General features: G+C 41.9%; 1 protein-coding gene across 4 annotated transcripts in view; it reads right to left on the reverse strand.

Moving 5' to 3' along the window:
• Window positions 1-14,600, reverse strand: part of ADK (adenosine kinase) — a 723,202-nt gene that overhangs the window by 109,446 nt on the left and 599,156 nt on the right. The gene's annotated exons all lie outside the window — the stretch shown is intronic.

Below are 14,600 nucleotides of genomic sequence, written 5' to 3' on the forward strand. Positions count from 1 at the left end.
AGAGGAAGTGGATGGGAAGGGGTTTGGAGTGGGCAGAGGGAGTTTGGAGAGGATGGGGGGGGGGGGGGCGATGGGGGATGGGTGTAGGAGAGAGACGCACGCAGGGGGAATCAAAAGGTGTTATGTGATGAATGCCTACACTCCTTATCAGAAGTGTAAACAGGATAGAAGGGGTCAGGATAGAGGTATTCAGACCCTATGGGAACGATGAGAGGGCCTGTAAGGGACCCTGTCCCCACATCAGGAGCAAGAAATTGCCCCTCAATTTGTTTCGGGGCTGTGCTCAGCGTGCCCCACTATGTGAATCTGTGACAATCCGTGGATCCATATCCCACAGATGCACCCAGTCACAAACCCACTCACACACAACCATTCAGACACCCATAAAGCCACTCACAGACATACTCAGACACCCACACCAGCACTCACACACCAACGCAACCACTCTCACAACCACTCACAGACCCACACAGCCAGTCACAGGCACTCACATCCAAAAAACCACTCACACCCACTCAGACCCAGAAAACACTTGCACACTCTTACAGCCACTCACACACCCTTTAAGGACCCCAGAGAACCACTTGCACCCAGTCACTCGTACACTAACTTATAGACCCACACAGCCACTCAGAGCCACACAGTCAGTCATACACGCACTGACACACCCACCACACACTCACCCACCACACACTCACCCACTTACACACCAAGGTTACAGGGACATTATAGTTCAGAAATAGCATTAAAAACCTAGAAATTCACTGAAAAAAAACAAAGGTTATAGGGACGGTCTAGTTAGGTTCAGATTTTACACACATTTAGCAGTTATAGTTCTCAAGTAACCATAACTCTTGCCCTAAGGTAACAACTCTCACCCTTGCCATGCACTGCTCTTATGAAATCTTCTATGACCTCATTGATATTATCACTGCAACATTTGCTGCATAAATATTTATGAGAAAACTGTGCCGGGGGGGAGGTGCGAATTATAGTTGCTTAGTGCACAGGTCACAGTTCTTTAGAGACTGGCTCAACCCAGAAAACTTGTCTAGAGATATACAGCAATGTCTGCACACACTTTGGTGAATAACTCCAGCTAATTTTGAAGAAAGTTTGAACTGTGTACTGCATTTACCAGGATTCAAAGGGGCGAACTGTGCTGGGACTGTGAGGCAGTGTGCTCCCAAACCCCATTCTTCTTTAGATAGCTGCTGAAATTCTGTGGTTTTGTGTAAAATCTGAACTTAACTATAACGTCCCTGTAACCTTTTCTCACACACACTGTTCCTGACACTTGGTAGAAAGGATCCCACAGCACTCTGGTAGTAGTTTTTCAATATGCTTATTTATTTAAGCAGAGGCACAAACACCAACGAGTTTCGATGCTTACAAAGCACCTTGGTCACGACGTTGACCATGTGGGCTCAAACTTTTTTTTCTTATACAATTGTGTTTCAATCAGGACAATAATTTTAGAAAACATCGTTTGACTTCATGCATGCATTTTACCGTGGCAGTCATCTTAGAGTGTAATATATATTGGTACTTTCAATAGGCTTAAAACAATTTAACAGTTCATATCCCTCTGAGCAAATCTAAATTCCATACATTTTTGTTTCATATGAAACAAAATAAACCCCAATTATATTCTACAATTTATGAAAGTCATATGTATGATTGATGTATAACTATTCTAACAAATCAATGTAATTATAATAGGGTTTCACAGTTCATTGCCATAACAAATTATTAATCTCTTTACGTAAAATTATTTTTATAATCTATGTTACACCCCAGTGGGCCACACAAATACACACACATATACACATACACATACATATACATATACACACACACACACATATATATATATATATATATATATATATATATATACACACACACACACACATTTTTGCGCACAAACACACAATAGTTATAGTTAGGTAGAGAGAGTTTTTTGTTTTGCTAATTTTGGCTCTGGTTGATGAATCGTCACAATATATTCCCCCAGAAAGTTAACTAACCTCTGCTCTAAGAAAAAGGTTGAGACCAAAACAATGATTTCTCATAGGAAACTTTGCTCCCCGATTAAAAATAAAGCACAGCGGAACGGAATTACATCAAATTTGGTAAACAGTAGGAACTTTACTCAAAAAGGGTGCTTTTTTGCTTTGGTATAAATCTGTTCTGCCATGTTTGAGAAATTAGCGTATAAATAGAGATGAGGGTCGGGAACGAAAATTAAAGAGTTGGGTATATTGGATGGTTGGTCGTTTTCAAAAAATGAAGGCTTCTGATTGACCCAGGGCGCCTCTTTTGATTTGCCGGCTGCAACAATTAACATATTGCACCACTCATTACAGTATTTCGGGATTAATTAATAAATATATTTTTTACTGAAAAAAACAAAGGTTAAAGTAACGTTAGAGTTTGGTGAATTTGTGAGTGACAACATTAATGTTTTGAACTAAAAAAACTACAGAAATTCACCAGAATGTGCCCCTGCCATGCAAAGCTTATGACCTCACATTTTACATCACTCATAGCATGTTTCATGACATCACTGATGACCTCATCCAAGCTTCTTTTGCACACATTACTCTATAAACTAGTACGCATTAGAGGACTGAAAGTAAGTACAAAATAGCTCAGAATAATAGTGAAGCATAATTACTACCATCATAAATAAAAAACCCATAGGTTAAGCAAGCTTGTGTTATGTTCAACATTGACCCTATAACATACCCTTAATGGTAGAACAGTTAATGCTGACTATCAACAGATAAAAGGGTAACCTGTAATGCACACGGTGTTCAATATGTATACAGCTGTTCAGGGAAAACAAAGTTCCTCCAGATACTCGAGCCATGTGACATAATTAATGCTCTACTACCGACTGCGTTTACCAGTATCAAACTCCTCACAGTCATTGAACCTACTGTGAGAAATGAAGTGGATAGGAGTAGGTACTATTAACACTGTTCATTCAATGGAGAGAGTTTACTCCGCCCCAATCCGTTTGCCGATAGTGAAACTCTCATGAGGAAAACACCACAGAGTATTAAAGAGTATCTACTATAAACAGTGTAGACTCTTTCAAAATTTGTCCAAAGAGCGACCTTTCACTTTAAGTAACCAAGGTCTGAAGGTGCTAAATACCATCCTACCTGCAGGCTTCATATGGCGGTGAAACCTTTACAGATCACCCATCTTATGAAGCAAAACAAGCACATGTACATAGATTAGTAACTGGTGCACAAAGTCTTATCTTGTGTAGAAATTGTCATGCCGAGACAATTGTCTAATAAGTCAAGGCTACGTACAATATTTACTATGTTTTAAGTTGTCTTTGCCCTGCTGGAAACTTTCTGTAGACCAAGAAACCTGTGTAAAACATGCTGAACAAAAGTCATCAACTGTCATCGGCACACAGAGTTACTCTTTTCCACAAAAATGTATATCGTGCTCAATACCTCTACATACTTATGATACATTAGAAGCACATGAGCTTTGCAAACACTTATAACCATTAGCTGGACACAGGCTGTACAAAATTAGGTAGAAAAGTAATATGGTAGTAACCCACCACTATGTAAACTATAAAACAAACTAACACTCATTTGATGAGGTCATCAATGTGATCCACGAGATGCCATCAGTGATCCCATAAGCAGGGCATGTCAGAGGGCGCAAATTACAGTTAGCTGTGTTAACTTTAACTGACAAATGTCCATGAGGTATTTATTTAGGTCAAAAAATTAATGTTGTCACTGACATTCACCTAACTATAAGGTTACTTTGACCTTGGGGTTTTCAGTGAAAATATCTATATTCATCTATATATATCAATACCACCTGCCCCACTGCAGTTTCACTTATTGACTGAATGGCTAGACAGTAGTGTCTGGCAAAGTTGTAGGCTCAAGACCATGTTGCTGCTCTGTGGATATCTTGCATTGATACTCCTGAAATAAGTGGAGTTGTTGCTGCAATGCTCTTAATTAATCGTCCCCAACCCTGTTTCAAAGGTCTGCCCATCTAACATGGCAGTAAGAGATAAAATGTTATCTATGGAGTTATGCTCCCTTTTGATAGCTAATCACCTTTATTCAAACTTTCATAAGAAATAAATAACTGGTCAATCTTTACGATATCTTATTGAGCTATCAATATAAAATTCTAAACATTATATAATGCGTAAGGAATCCAGCAACTTTTCTGCCACAGTTGAAGGCTGTGGAAAGAAGTCGGCAAATAAATCTTTTCGTTTAAATTAAATGATATTAGTTTCATTGGCAACTAACCCCAAATTCATTCTAAAGTCATACTGCTTTTATAAAATGTAAAAAATGGTGAGTTAACAGAGAAAGCTTGTAATTCTCATACTTTTTTGCGTAAGGTATAGCAATTAAGAAGGCAGTTTTCAGTGAAAGTGTTCGAAGGGATGCCTTATGAATCGGCTGGAAAGGATTTTTTTGGAGTTATTCCAGGGGTGTACTTAAATCCCACGTTAGTGAATTTTGTTTTTAGGCGACAATATATTCATAATAATCCACACATTAATTCTTTGCCAACTCATGCTGAAAATAAAGCTGCCAGTGGGATTCCAGAGTACCTTGATATAGATGTTAGATGGACTCTGTTAGACATCTAAGAACCAACTCAATTTGGCCCAACAGATAACCGTACTTCATGTGGATGCATTGACAGTGAATTTATTTTGTGTCTTTCAGCCCAAATACAGAATATTTTCTACTTTACGAGTACTTTCTACTCGCCTTGTCGTGCCTAGCCGTACCTTGCCAAAGCCACGCCCCGCCAGACCAAGCGCGGCGATCGCTGAAATTCAGAGTGGAGTAAGGAGCGCGGGGACTCTGAGCAAGAGGACACGGAGCAAGCCCTTGTCAGCCGGATTTCAGCGGCAGGCGGGCAAGCGGGCTAAACGAAAAAGATTTCCTCCCCTGCCTCGGAGAACAGCGGAGACCTCGGGGAGAGGCAGGGAGAGACGAGGGGAGCGGGTGCGGGAGTGGGAGCGGCGCGAGCAGGAGGGCTCGCCGAGCCTCTGCACACGCAGCGGAGGCAGAGAACGCCACTGACCGCCAGCCCCAACTTAGCCCCCTTTCAGCCCCCATTCCTGCAGACTCGGACTATTAGCTGGATCAGTGAATCCAGCTGAGTCTGCAAGGCAATACCTTGCGAAACCTCGGAGTTATAAGCTGGCAAGAAAGGGCATGTAATTGAAGCACCAGCCCTCAGAAGACCAAACACCAACGGAGAAGTCGCAGACTTTAAATTCTACAGAAAGTATCAGTGGGGCAAGGCAGCAGGCGGAAGGCAACTAAGGCAGAACAGAGGTAAGTGAACAACTTTTAACAAAAGTAAATTTAATAATTAAGAGTTACCACCCTTAGTATAACATCAGTTTTTGACTAGAAATGGCACCTAAAAGAGGGCAAAAATTACTGGATGAACTAGGAAGGAGTAAATCTTTGGAGGGCTCAAAATCACTGGATGAAAGCCAGGAAAGTCATGCATCATCTATGGAAAATAGTAAGGGGAGACGAAAGAAAAGAAAAGTTAAAAGAGCAACGAAGAATGCCCAGAAGGCAAAAAGAGGGTGCAATCAAACAACCAATAAACAGAAAGAGAACACAGCAGCGTCAAAGTCCATAAAGGAGTTTGTAGGCACACATTATAAATCATTAAACCCCGCAATAACATCGGATATAGATGGAGAAATAGTGGAAACTGGCGGAGAAATTGGTGAAAACTCGGGCTTGCTAGATGAAAATCAAAGACGGTCAAATAAGGGAGAACTCCAGGAACAAGTTAATCTTGATAACGAGGATGATGGGGTGAGCCGCAAATAGTTAAACCAGACACTGCAGAGCCAAAATCACCAAATCTCGGCGCCTCGACTATCATCATCGCCAAAGATGTTCTCACTGTTGTCACCAGGGATTGAAGATCACAGGGGAAACGAAGGCCAGAACCAGAGCGTTATCTGGGGAGGTGCACCAGATCAATTCCAGCAGCACCATCCACTGCCAAAATCCCCAATACATCAAGAGAGCCCAAGGACTAGTTACCCAGCAAACCCAGTCAGAAATACCACACAGGACTCGGTGCTCTCTGAAACTCCAACATCCTCGCTGATGGATTTAATCTTGTTACTGCAGAAGGCACTTCAAGGAATCTTGGAAGTAACCCTCTCAAACAACGGAGTGATGAAAGCTCAGAAACAACATCTAAAGAAAATAGAAGAAGAACTCTGAGAAATAAAGAGCCAACTGCCAAGCAGGGTAAAGCCAACTGATATATCCCGACCAAATGAGGAAAGTGACAGGATAATACCAGAAGAAGAAAGCATGGTAATCCTTGAAAGATCGCCTAAACCCACAGAACAAACAGCAAAGGATGCTGCAGAATCTATGGACAATGTGTACATATCAAAAAGACCTATGCTGATAAAAAGGCGCGGTGGGTATGTCACACTCGGGTCCAGGAACAGGATAGGAAAGCCCAGGCAAATGAAACATGTAGGAATGAGAAAAGGGAAGGAAACAACGAAGGGGGGGGGGGGAGGGTGCAGTCAGGATTAAATGCCTCAGCCCCAACATTTATAACACAGAGACTTACACAGGTAGAGGCAAAAACTTCAATGACCCCAAAGACCCCGAGAGCACCAAGGAAAAAAGCAGACTCACAGGGAGGAAACTGAGAACCCGCCCTCCACCCGTACGACGAGACAAAAAGTAAGGCTAATGGATGAACGGGGTACTGAACAAAGGTCTGTAAGATCACAGCTACACGAAGAACCCAACATGAGAAATAAAGGTCGGAAAGGAGGGAGAACATTCACCAGCCAACAAGCGCATGAAATAAACACGAACTTATATGAGAGAGATGATAACAAATGGTTATTTCTGGACCTGATACCAGCAGGGAGGAAAGAGAAGCAGACAAGAAAAACTAATCCCCTGAATAGGGCACTGATCTTGGCCGCATTTGCAAAATGCGGCAGTCTGAGGGGGATCGGTACTAAAGACCTCCAGCATGTTGGCTTTGTAGGAAACAGGCATGGAAAGGAAATAACAAAAATCACCCTTTATTCAGACCTGGTAAAAAGGGCAATCCTGAAAGCCTCAAATGAGATAACGCAACAGCGAATAAGGATTATCCCAGAGAGAGATATGAAAACCTCTAAAGATAATTTCTTAAAACAGCATGCCGGGCTACAGAAGAGACATGTGATTCTCTATAAAGAAACAAAAGGAGATCAAAGCTCTCTGAACATTGTAATAGACAACACAGGGAATGATTCCTCATGGGGCAACTGGTCGTTACATAGTTATCGCACGGGAGTATGTAATGAAAGTAATTCGGTGGATACAGACGAAGAAGGTGCTCTGAGTGACGTTGAATAGGATGGAGGGGGTTCGCATGAACTAGGTCTCTTAACCTGGAATGTAAATGGGCTAGGCAACGAGCAAAAATGGGAATATGTAAAGGAATCCATAAATAAATGGGACATTGCCTGCCTGCAAGAGACCTGGTTATGCGACGACACCCCAACCCTTGACGGTTATGCCCAGATACATCAGCCTGCCATAAAGAAAAATCGCGGGAGGCCCTCGGGGGGGCTGATGACATTGGTATCAACAAAAGTAATGAGGGAAATAAAACTGTTGAATACAAAATGTAAATGGGTACAATCAAGCAGAATTGAACTCATGAAGGTGGATCTAAACTATAAAATGTTGATTTTAATGAATGTATACATGCAGTGGGACAATGGGGAGGAGTATGAAAGGGAAATGAGGTGTTTTAAAGAGGATGTAGACAGTACTCTAGAAAATTATCCCGCAGACATAATAATGATAATGGGTGATTTCAATCATAAACTAAACCCAAAAAAGGCTGACCTTTGGAATAGGGAACAGTTAGAGGTATACGGAATAAACCCGGCAAGGTTCCCTGCTGGGGAAACTTCGAAACAAGACCTAGAATTAATACACACCCTAGGAGGCAGGGGTTTTCACTGCGTAAATGGGAGAACAGAGACAGACTCACCGGCAGGAAAAACGTTTATCCAAGGGCAACAGAACTGGCCAATTGACTATATATTCCTGCAGGCCTGGAACTTTCGCCAAATTAGGGACTTTAAGTTAGATCAAAAAGAGGTGAGTGATCACAAACTCCTACACATAGTAATATCGGGGGGAAGGAAATTGCAGAGAGAAACAGTGATTACCCAGGAGGTTGAGTACCCCAAACGCGTGACGACACGTTTAACTGAGGAATATATGGAAAAACTGAAGGCCATGCAAACAAAAATGGCACCTGAAAACTGTGAGAATAAAAATCTGAAATGGTTTATTGGAAAATTAGAAGAAGTTGTGCAATGCCTAAAGATATAATTAAATTGGGATAATCCCATAAGGGTAAAACAAACCGTGGTAAAGGGTTCTCTGTGGCGTGCCAAAATAAGAAAAGGGAGATAAGAGCAGCACAAAGGAAACAAAAAAAGAACTTTACACAAGAGAGACAGGAACAGTTAGTCAAGCAGAAAAAAGAACTCAAGCAAATGGTACTCTCTGCAAAAAGGTTATATAAAGAAAAATGCTGGTTAGAATTATTAGAAGCCATAGAGAACAAAAACCTAAGGCAATTTTGGCAACTAGTAAAGGCTGTAGCTGGAACAACAGATGGTGAACTAAATTGTGTGGTAAGTGAGGCAGCATGGGATGAGTACATAAGGGAATTGTACGGGGCAAGGACTCCCAGAGAGGAGATAGAGATCAAAACATGGTAAGAAATCTCAGAAGACATTTTATTCAAATTTAATGAAGAACAAGTTGAGCTCACAATAAAAGAACTTAAGCTAACCTGGGCAGCAGGCCCAGATAATCTTCCTGCAATAATTCTGAAGACTGAGGTTAAATGGTGGGCAAGATTTCTTGCCAAGATGTTCCAGGTAGTACTAAAAGAAGGGGTGATGCCTCCAACCTGGAAGGGGGCCGTAATTAGGCCAATCCACAAGAAAGGGAGCAAAGAGGCGCCAAAAAATTACCGGCTGATTAATCTCCTAGATATAGGTGAGAAAGTGTTTTCTAAAATTGTATTGAAACAACTGAATGCATGGGCAGACGAGTACCAAATAATTCCCATAGAACAGGGTGGTTTTAGAGCGGGCCACTCCACAATAGACCGCGGATTTGCTCTATGGGCGATGGCGAGGAAGTCGACGGAACAAAATGGCAAGCTATGCTGCTGTTTCGTCGACTTCAAAGCAGCCTTTGATTCTGTGGATCGGGCCTGCCTATGGGAGACCCTAAAGAAGTTAAATATTCCAAAAGACCTACTTACTATAATAAAAGAACTACACAGGGAAAACTGGGGGCAAGTAATTAAAGATACGGTGGGCTCCTTGACCCCAAAAATACCCATTGCTAATGGATTAAGACAGGGCTGTGTGCTGGCCCCCCAGCTTTTCTCGATCTTCCTGTCAGATCTCCCGGCATATCTAGAGGTGGAGGGTAGTGCCAGCCCTAAAATGGATGGAAACAAGATACCCTGCCTATTGTACGCGGATGATCTGGTAATAGTAGATCAGACTGAGAGGGGCCTCCAAAGGAAGCGTAATGCCTTCAAATACATATTGTGCCAGCAAATTTCTAACTATCAACCTGGATAAAACTAAAACCCTATGCTTTGGGAAAAAGTTAAGCAGATTCAGTTGGTACATAGGTGATCTCAAATTGGAGACAGTTAATGAGTACCGATATTTGGGTATATGGTTCGATAGGACTCTAAATTGGAATACCCATTTGGAAACTCAAAAGGCAAAGGCACTCTCTTCCATATGTGGCCTAAAAAGGTTTAATGGGGACTATGGTGAGATGTCACACCGACCACTGCTTAGAGCTTTTGATGCAATGATCCCCCCCCCCCCCCCCCCCCCCCAAGTTTTATATGGCGCAGAGATCCTTTATTTGAGCGGTAAGGGATCTTGGGACGTGATAGAGGGGAATTGCATAAAAAGGCTCCTATCACTCCCCCAATCTGCTATGATACAAGCCATCAGAACTGAAATAGGCACAATGTCCTGGGTGATACTAACCCAGATGGCTGTGATCAGATTCTGGAAGAGACTAGAAGACCCTGAAAGTAAAAAAGTAGCATACTGGTGTTGCAATGAAATTCAGAAAAGCGAGCTAAAATGGGCGAAGGCCAGTAGGGAAAAATTGAAGGGAATCTGTAATTCATTAGAGATCGACTTGGACCTGGGAGCATACCAAATCCCTAGTACCAAAGGTAATCTGAAGCAAAGGGGAAAAGAAGTTTCCAAACTGCTTGATATAGGCTATTTAACAAAGAAAAAATCAGTGGCGCATATGCTAAATGCTTGGTCCCAAGAAAACTGGTTCCCCTACCTTGATAGATTACCCAATCGTGGACTCAGGCAAGAGATCCCGAGGCTTCGAATTGGGATCAACCCATGGCTAATAAACAGACCTTAAAATAAAAATGTTAGATCAGGAAGGTCGCTGCAGGTGTAATTTGGGAACTAAGGGAGACCTGCTGCATATCATGTTAGATTGTCTGACACTCCTAGAACATAGAAAACTTTGGCTGCGCCCAGTTTTTATAAAATATGATGTAAAAACAAGGTCGCAGGCGGTCAGCCTCTTAACAGAAATCCCCTACATCGATATCGCAATTGCCCTCGGGAAATTTATAAAGGTGGCCCTGAGTGCATTGAGAGCCAAAGAATAATATGTAGTACTGTACGGATCTTAGCGGAATGAAATCGTTTGGAGTAGTAAGAAGGTGAATAGGTTTTAATATACAAAAATAAGTTAAGATAATTGTAACTTTTACTGAATTTTGTACTTTTGATAATGGTGTGTATGATCTTTTAATGGACAAGTTTTAAAAAATAAGTATGAATTTATGGTGCATACTCCATTCTGCGTTATGTTCACTGTATTGTTTAAAGACCATGGTCATAATAAACATATATTTTTGACACTTGATTCCAGAGTACCTGGATATAGATGTTAGATGGACTCTGTTAGACATCTAAGAACCAACTCAATTTGGCCCAACAGATAACCGTACTTCATGTGGATGCATTGACAGTGAATTTATTTTGTGTCTTTCAGCCCAAATACAGAATATTTTCTACTTTAATGAGTAGATTTTTTATTAAGGAAGTGGCTCTTACTGCTTTCAGAGCCTTCATGCCAGCAGGCAGTATATTTAAGAAACGAACTTTTAGGTCTATAGCAACAAAGATGTTGGTGCAGTGGCGCTGTAGTGCAAGATCTGACCTTGGTTCTTGGACAGCAGGAATCCGCTTTGACATGGATTGGTGTTTGAATTGAGAGAGTCCCAAATGTTTGTGGACCAGAACTATCTGGTCCAAGCTAGAGCAAGCCAATGAATGCAGCACTTTGGTATGAGTGGCACTGGGAGAAAAGCTAAAGTACATTTTTCTAACTAAGAAATAGAAGACACTTCTCCTTTTGCTTCCAGATATTACCATCTGACTGCAAACCTTCAGTAACTGACGCAGTTCAGTTTCTCAATAGATCCATGTGGGGTTTGTCCAGTTTTTGGCAGGCTATGCCCAGTTCGTTCGAGCCCATCTCACAGTTGTGGCAGCTTACATGTTTCCGCCATCTGGTTTCAGAAGCCTAGAAAATGCTTCACAGTGAGGTTGATGTTGTGACGTAGAGCCCAGTGCGATAATTGCTGTGTTTCTCTCGATAGTCGTTTTGATATTTGTCCTCCTTGCTTGTAGTATACAATGATCATATGGTCCACCCTTATTCTTAGACCATTTTCCTTTATGATGGGCAAGAACGGTTTTAGCTGCAGTACATTTATGTGGAATTGTCGCTCTTGGAGTGTCCATTCTTCCACACTGAAAGGATTTTTAAGTACGCCCTCATTCCGATCGTGGAGGAGTTTGTTGATTTTATTGAGGTCATGACCCATATATAATTGGTTTTGGCATTTCCACTAACCCATTGCCTGTTTCATCTGTTCTGTCACTTGAATGTAGTTGTCTCAGTTCTCAGACTTGTTTTTACTGGTTGTCTAACCCCTCCTGGAGGGTCACTGTGGAATGAGTGTTGCAGGTACTGGTTGTCTAACCCCTCCTGGAGGGTCACTGTGGAATGAGTGGTGCAGGAAGACAACATTTTGAAAAAGTCCTTTTAATTCGGACTTATCAAAGTTTTTGAATTTGTGTTTTTAATGTGAAATAGCAATTTCTCCTGTATTTCATGTGACAGGTAATCTTAGTCTTTCAGACCATATGTCTGCCCCCCAAAACAGCACCCTTGACAGCTTTGAGGTAGATGTCCTGTGACTGAGAGTGAGGCCCAAGCGTCGAAACAGGTGTAGCGTCCGACGCTTGTTATAACGAAAAGGCCTTTATCAGCTAGTTGTAAAGGCAATGCTATAACCTTACCTTACCACCTGATGGGAAAATAATTCACTTACTTGAGCCAGGTATTTTGTGAAAGCACTAAGGGCTAGATGTAGGTAGCTAAATACCGGTCAGTAACTGCCGAAACTCTGTAGTTTTCCAGTTACCGACCGGTATTTAGCTTCTTCTAAAGTAGGAGGCTGGATTTAAGGATTCGGTAATTTACCGATTCGGTAATTTAAGGAATCGATAAATTACCGAATCCTTAAAATACCGAATCAGTAAATTACCGAATACTCAAATCCTATGTAGGGAGCACTCAAGTGAGTGCATTTTTTTAATTTAAGGATTCATTATTTACCACCAACTACAAGTTGGTGGTAAATATCGAATACCTTTAAAAAAGCAATTTTGTGCTTTTTTAAAAGTGCCATGTGGCAGACATACATGCCCTTAGGGCATGTATGTGCGCCACATGTGCACACATGCACGATTGAGGGGTGCAACAGGGTGTCAATGTGACACCCTGCCACCCTTGAATTTGCTGCCCCTATTATCGATTCGTATTTACCGAATCGGTAATAGTGAATGGCTTCCCATTCATTTCTATGGGCCTCCAAGGCCCACAGGAATGAATGGAAAGGTATTCCTTATTACCAATTCGGTAAATACCGAATCGGTAATAACGAATATTACAGAATCAGTAAAAATAACCGATTTTTTTTACCTACATACTATTTACCGATTCTTAATTACCGAATCGGTAAAATTAGGTATTTAGGAATCTGTAAATAGTATTTACCTACATCTGGCCCTAGGTGCTGAATTGAGGCTGAAAGGCAGTATTATAAACTGATAGTGTAGTCAGGCTACCACAATCCGGATGTACTTTGGCAGACGGTAATATGCTTCTTCCAGATCTCTTGATGCCATGTTGTTTTGACTGTTTATGGACTGCTACACAGTATTGTCAACATTCAGAAAGTATGTTTCTATATTTGTTCAGCGCCCTTACATCCAAAACTGGCCTCCAGTCACCATTTTTCCTTTGGGATCAGAAACATATTCAGAGGAGCCCAACTTTACTTTCATTGTGAGGTACTGGCTCTATTGTAGCTTTCATAGTAAGGATCTTTATCTCCTATCTGTTAGTCTCGTGTTGCAGATGTTTTTATCTTTTTTCAGGTAAATTTGTTAGTTGCCCTTGGAGCATTTCGCCACATCATTTGCCACCCTCTGTGCCACTCTGGACAACTCAGTCAAGAGGAAATCCCAGGTGTACACTATATCGGCTACGTATTATGTTGCTGTGTGTGCTGACCACTCATACAAACATTCCTTCTAGGTACATTGAGGCACAAAATTCATATGGCGATGAAACATTAGATAAGGAGTTCCACACTAAAAAGTGAACGTTCACAGTCTCTTTTCATTTTCATAAAAATAAAAACCTCAAATCATATAGCTGGACAACGGCTAGCCTTATACAAACCTCTACTGATCTGGCTCCTTATGATAACAGTCCATCCACCTTGAACTGTCAGACAAGGCCCACTCTGGAAGGGAGCACAAGCACACCCAGACTGGTTTCGGCCTTATATGTGAAGTTTGGATACTACAGCATAGCAATCATGGGGCCTATGTCGGGGGACACCCTTGGCCACTTAGATCATAAACTCAATCATACAAAAGGTGATTGAAGGTAGATCCTCCCAAACGTGCAGTCTGATCGGAGGACCGATGGGTTATGTTCTGAAGTTCTAGCAATGCCCAGAGGCAGAGAGCCTCTTGACAAAGGGTCAGCAGCCCCATCCCACCCTGTTTGTGCAGTACCACATGGCGGTGGTGTTGTCGGTGAACACCTGCACCACTTTCCTCTTGAGAGAGGGAAGGAATGCCTCAGTGCCAGTCTGATCTACCGGAGCTCCATAAGGTTGATAAAGAGGCCGGACTCCGCCAGAGACCAGACATCCCTGATGTCGGCCTCTCCCAGGTGGTAATCCCATCCCAGAAGTGAAGCATCTGTCACCACCGTTAGATCAGGTTGGGAAAGGGAGAGGGATATACCTTTGACCTAATCTTGATTTAATTAGCCACCACTGCAGTTGGTGCGCAGTTCCCTCCGATATATGGACATACTCGGAAAATTTCC

This window comes from Lissotriton vulgaris, chromosome 5, assembly GCF_964263255.1.
Source record: "Lissotriton vulgaris chromosome 5, aLisVul1.2, whole genome shotgun sequence".
NCBI lineage: Eukaryota > Metazoa > Chordata > Amphibia > Caudata > Salamandridae > Lissotriton > Lissotriton vulgaris.